Raw genomic sequence first — 5,934 nt, 5'->3', positions numbered from 1 at the left:
TCTATCTGTAAATATCTTCATATTGATAAAACTTGCTCATTTTGTTGTCTTTTTGAAGAAACTGCTGCCCATTTATTTTGTGAATACATTTAGGGTTGATTTAAGTTCTTATATTTAATGTGACCCACCGTTTTATCCTTAACGATATTATTTATTTTTATTACGAAATCCCAAAATTGTCATCTCTTGAATATGTTGTTAATTTCTTTATTTTATATCCAAACATTTTCATCCACAAGCAAAAGTGACTTACTGCTTTATGTTTAATTTCATCCCTCAGGTCTAGGCCTATAAATAACAAAAAAAAAAAAAAAAAAATTAAATGTATTATAATGAATTATTTAAGAAAATATATATTAAGATATTCAACCTTGTAGGTTCTTTTTTCCTGTGTATAAAATCTCATATTATGTATGCAAACCCATGATATATATATATATATATATATATATTTATATATTTAACGCCTTTGGAGATTCGCCTTTGGAGAAAACTGTTGATTTTATACTCGAAAAATGTAAGTATCATTAATATTAAAAATTAATATTACCCCAGAATGAATTGCATTGCTATCCCTCCCCAAAACATACAATAATAACAGCGATAAATGTGGACCAATACTTAATTATATTACTTTTTACTGAAAACAAACAAAATGTAATGTATGTCATATGACATAGCTATGCATGAATACACTCTAGATGTGTATATAGTGAACATATCTACATTTTCATTCAAACTATTAATTAAAGCATTAATTAATTAAATAATTATATTTTATTTACTCACAACAATGAGAAATATTAATAAATTATTAAAGAATGAATGAAAGTCACCATCACACAATAAACAAATGCATATAAGTCAAAAAAGCTTTATTCAAACTACAATCATGTATGTAGGCTACAGGCACTGAACCCCACATCCTTCTGCCATCTCAACACAGCGGTTCCCATTCTGCGGCTTTATTCTGATGAATCAGCTGACCGCCAGAGGTGAGCTGTTCCTTTATGCCTGAGGTTGTTGCGTGATGTGTTGTGCTTCACAATCTGAGGCAATAAGGGCAGGTGGAGTGATAGAGGGTCTCATCCATGGCACCATTTCCAGATTCAGCTCTGGGCTCCTCATCCTCAGTGCTCACACCAGTCTGCTGACATTTCAGATCCTACATAAATGCACAGACATAACACAAAAGCAGTCATTTTAACAGCACAATGTCATTTGATTTCAGTATTATTTAGAAGACAAAAACGCTTTTTTTCACAAATGCCGCCATCATCTTTCCTTGCAGGTCCTGCTCCACCACAAAAGCTGTGCAGCAAATGCACAGAAATCAAGAATCATAAAAGTGCTGTAATTGCTTTGTTTGAAATTACAATAATTAAAATAAACTACAACTTAATATTTAAATAGTTGTTGTTATTCATTTCTGTAATATACTCACTCAAGGCCTTTGATGGCAGCATTCAGCTTCATGAGCCACTCTCCACCGGATAAACACACATCTGTTCATCTGTCCCTGGAACATCCAGACCAGACTCACATTACCTCTCTGATTAATGAGCTCAACACTACATTTACATGTTGAGGTTGTTTTAACTTTTTATCCAACATAAATGTTCCTCAATTTATCAACAGTACTAATGGACAAATAAAATAGTTTATATACTTTATAGATTTGTTCTACATAATAGCACACATACATCACTCAGATGTCTATTTCATGTTGTGATGTGCTCTTCTGTAATACTTATTGAAGATTTTCCTGTCAGATGTAAATAGACATTTAAAATAGGCGTCTTTAAGATGTATATGGTTTATGTAAACTTTAGAGACGTAACTTACGTGTCCTTACTGGAGCTCCCCTGATAGCTATACAGTGCTATGCATAAGTTTAGACACCCATGCTAAAGTTGACTAAAAAGAGGAATAAAAAATCATCTTTTGGAAATTGAACTTAATGCCTTAATTAAAAAAATTAGGAAAAATCCAACCTTTAAGGACACCAATTTTCTTTGTGAATGAATAATGTACTTTCCATAAGATCATCTCTCAATGCAAATCAAACCAGCTATTAGGCTAACTGAAATAAAACCATGCCAATCTCTAGGTATGGTGAAGGCTATGTGATGATGTGGGGCTATTTTAATTCCAAAGGCCAAGGGAACTTTATCAGGATGCATAGTATCCTGGATCCAATATATAAGCCCTAAAAATCTGCCTGCCTCTATGGGAATTTAACATAGGGGTGTCCAGACTTATGCACCCTGTATTTTAAGGAAGAACATTTATTTATTTAAGATACATTATTCATTAATTAAGGCATTAAGTTCAATTTCCAAAAGATGATTTTTTATTCCTCTTTTTAGTCAACTTTAGCATGGGTGTCTAAACAGCTGCATAGCACTGTACATAATAAAACGTATTTTTACAGCAAAATCACAACCATACTATACTGTGTAACGTCTTTACACCTTCAACAATTCAACAGTTTACAGTAGTTCAACACATGCAATTTTAACACAAGGAACCGTTTTTACTCACATTTGAAAGCACCCACGTCGCTGATCTCTGCGATGTTTGATAATGACGTATCCTCTCCTGTGGCCTCCTGGGATAGAAAAGTATTCATCGGATGAGCCCTCGAAAATCTGGCCGGAAGCAGTAAGCCATCCGGGAACTTCTCGCCTACTCTTTTATGAATACTGATGTTTCGAACATACTTTTTCTATCACGTACTGTTTTCGCCTACTATATAGTAGGAAAGTAGGCATATTCGAACGCACTATAAGTATACGTACGTCCAAATCTCGCGATAATTAGTACGTCACCCAGGTAATTCTCGCCTACTCTTTTATGAATACAGAGGATTCGTACATGCTTTTTCGCTCGCCTACTCTTTTTCCCCTACTATATAGTAGGGAAGTATGCGGTTTCGAACGCAGCCTATAAGTTTGTGTTTGGATAGTTTGAACACAATTTTAAAGGGATAGTTCATCCAAAAATGAAAACTTATTTCCCTCATGTCGTTCCAAACCCCGTAAGACTTTTGTTCATCTTCGGACCACAAATTAAGATCTTTTTTTATTAAATAGGAGAGATTTCTGTCCCTCCATTGACAGCTATATGCAACGCTTTGACGTTTCAAAAAGTTCATAAAGAGATCGTAAAACTAATCTATATGAATTGAGCAGTTTAGTCCAAATGTTCTGAAGAGACTCGATTGCTTGATATGATGAACAGATTTAATTTAGGCTTTATTTCACATATAATCGTGCCCATCTCGGGACTTGTGGCCAGTGCTGTAGCCAGTGCTGTAGCAGTCTCCTATGCATCAATCTGAGCAGCATGACAGCAGCTGCCAATACAATATGCCCCTGGAGCCTCTGAAATTGTTTCAGTGGAACCGCTGTCTTCCCCCTGAACATATTCAGGCAGTTCAGCACTGACTGTGTGCGCTCGTTCGTGCGACGTCATGTTGACCGAGTCCAACTCCATACCAAGAAAAGAGATGATCTGCATGGGGAAGAGCTTGCTTTTTTTCAGTTGACCTGAAGCCCCAGCTGGGTGAGGTGCCTGAGCACCAGGTCCCTGTGTTCCACAACAGATCTCGAGAGTGAGCTAGAATGAGCCCGTCTTTGATATAGAATGCGAATGCCCACTTCCCTTAGCGGGGCAAGGGCAGCTTCTGTGACTTTAGTAAAGATATAGGAGACGGGGACAGCCTAAAGGGGAGGCCCTTGTAGAATTTTTTAAATGCATTTCTGCGTCAGCTTCTTGAATGGGAGCTTGTGAAGGGCCCAATTCAAGATTCGCAGATCCAAGATCTGCCGTAACCCCCCGCGTTTCTTGGGTAGGATGAAGTAAAAGCTGTAAAACCCCTGAGCTCATCTCAGCTTGAGGGACAGGCTCCATTGCATCCTTCACCAGTAGGACCGCAATCTCTGCGTGCAGTACAGGGGCTTCTTTGCCTGCCACCAAGGTAAAAAGGACTCAGCTTAACCTGGGGGGATGCCTGGTGAACTGAATCTCGTAGCCAAGTCTGATTGTCCGCAAGAGCCAGCGGGACGGGCTGGGAAGAGGAAGAGCGCTGGCTGGGGCCCAACCCTGGAAGTGTAGCATCCCAAAGTAGAGGCAGTGAGTGTAGTGTGACACTTACCTGTCTCCAAGGATCCTGCAAAGTGGTGGCCAGAGATGCGTGAGGAGTCAACGTGTCCTTGAAGCGCGACCTCGTGGGTACCACCATTGAGCCAGCAGTGGAACAGAAATAAACTCTTTTAAAGGAAACAAAGGATTCTCCACCTGGAGAGGAGCGGTGCATTAACCCCCTCCTGATGCAGAGCTGCTCCCTTCATCTCTGGGCCATATCAGGGCCACTTTGATGGGCATTTGGAGGGTTTAGTGGCAGCCTGAGGGACGGGCTGTGTCGCCTTCCTGTGGGGGGCTCGACTTTGCAGCCGAGTTATTGCCTGGTGGTGGAGGTATCTCGCTGGGGCAGGATGTGCTTAATGGCCTCCGTCTGCTTCTGGACTTCACAGAACTGAAGAGGCCACCTTGCAAGATGGGGGTGTCGAGAAAGTGTACTTTGTCGACATTCCACATCTCAGCAAGGTTTAGACAGAGATGGAGTTCCTGGGCCTCCAAGATGGACATCGTCTGGCTGAGGCATCAACCCCGGCTCAGAACTAACCTCGTGCAGTTCTTTTCAGTGCTTTGGCCTGGTGTACTTGCAGGATGGCATGCATCACATGCAAGGCGGAGGTGGCTGCCGTCGTCTTACAGGCCTTGGACGGGATATGTGTACGGTTCCGCTAGGTGGCGGCACTTTGTGGGCACTGCAATTGCAGGCTCCACCTGGGGAATCTCCACGAGCCCCCTGGCGGCCCCACCATCAAGGGTAGTGAGATTGGAGGAGGCTGCGAAGAGGCTTTAGTCAGTAAAAGGTGCCTTCCATGACTTCTGAACCTCCTCATGCACTTCTGAGAAAGGCACTGGGGCGGAATGGATGCCCACAGTGGCCCAGGCAAGCATGGCCGTCAATTCTGAATCCGACTCATGAATCTGGCATGAGTGACCACGCCCGAAAGGGGAAGCTCAGCCTCATCTTCCTCTCCAGAGGACAATAGCCCACTCTCCGATGCAGCTATCAACATCTAATCCAGGAGTTCAGAAGGACACGCTGGGTCCCCCATGAGAAGGACCCACACCATCCGGCAGCTCAACAGCACACAACACCACAGAGGAGCCAGTGGTCCATGGAGACTAGCCCAGCGGAAACGCTCCCACTGTAACCCTCAGGTCTCCCAGAGTGTTAACCATATGGCTCTGCTTTGTGCAGAGGCAGCGGGATGGGTAACATCAAATGGGACTCTAGCCTTCACGAGAAAGGCGAGTCACGACCGCAGTGTCGACATGGTCATGTTCTCACAGTGAGGACATGAACCATCCACGAACGCCGCATGTGAGACAGCAATGGCGGCCGTCAGATGAAGACAGGAAACAAAGGCATCCAGAAACACACTTTAAAAAGATGCTCGACGTCCGTTTTGCTCTTTTAGGGAAATTCTCTTTTATACCGAAGCGCCCAGTGGGAATCACTGCACTTATCCGCTGGCGAAACACCGCTGAATGTGCCTTAGATCTTCCAGCTAAGAGAGATCCATTCTTCAACTCTTTTAGTAGGTGATTGGAAAGAGTGATTGCTGTGTGCAACCACTCAGCTCTGAAGCAAAAATCTGAATGAGTGGATGCCTGCTGCCATCTTATATACCTGTATGTACGGGGGAGTGGCTCAGCATGCAAATTCCACTCACCAATTCCATTAGCCATTTTTCTAAAACTCAGAGGTGATTGGGGCTTCCAATTTTGACCACATTTGACCAACATAACGTTGTAGTGACTGACAGATGGGGAAGGTTCTTTATTCTAGAAAAA

The 5,934-nt window shown here is 42.2% G+C and overlaps 1 long non-coding RNA gene across 1 annotated transcript; it reads right to left on the bottom strand.

Moving 5' to 3' along the window:
* Positions 1-915: 915 nt before the first annotated feature.
* On the bottom strand, positions 916-2,597 carry LOC311098246. The gene is made up of 3 exons (XR_014609435.1): positions 2,545-2,597; positions 1,445-1,519; positions 916-1,165 (listed from the first exon to the last, which is right to left on the bottom strand). It is a non-coding gene; the product is annotated as an uncharacterized lncRNA (long non-coding RNA).
* Between the last annotated feature and the right edge of the window lie 3,337 nt (positions 2,598-5,934).

The sequence above is a fragment of the Abramis brama genome (genome assembly GCF_963993115.1).
Source record: "Abramis brama genome assembly, chromosome: 1".
Classification (NCBI taxonomy): Eukaryota; Metazoa; Chordata; class Actinopteri; order Cypriniformes; family Leuciscidae; genus Abramis; species Abramis brama.
The sequence above is the reverse complement of the archived record's forward strand: the minus strand, read 5'-3'. Positions and strand labels throughout refer to the sequence as shown.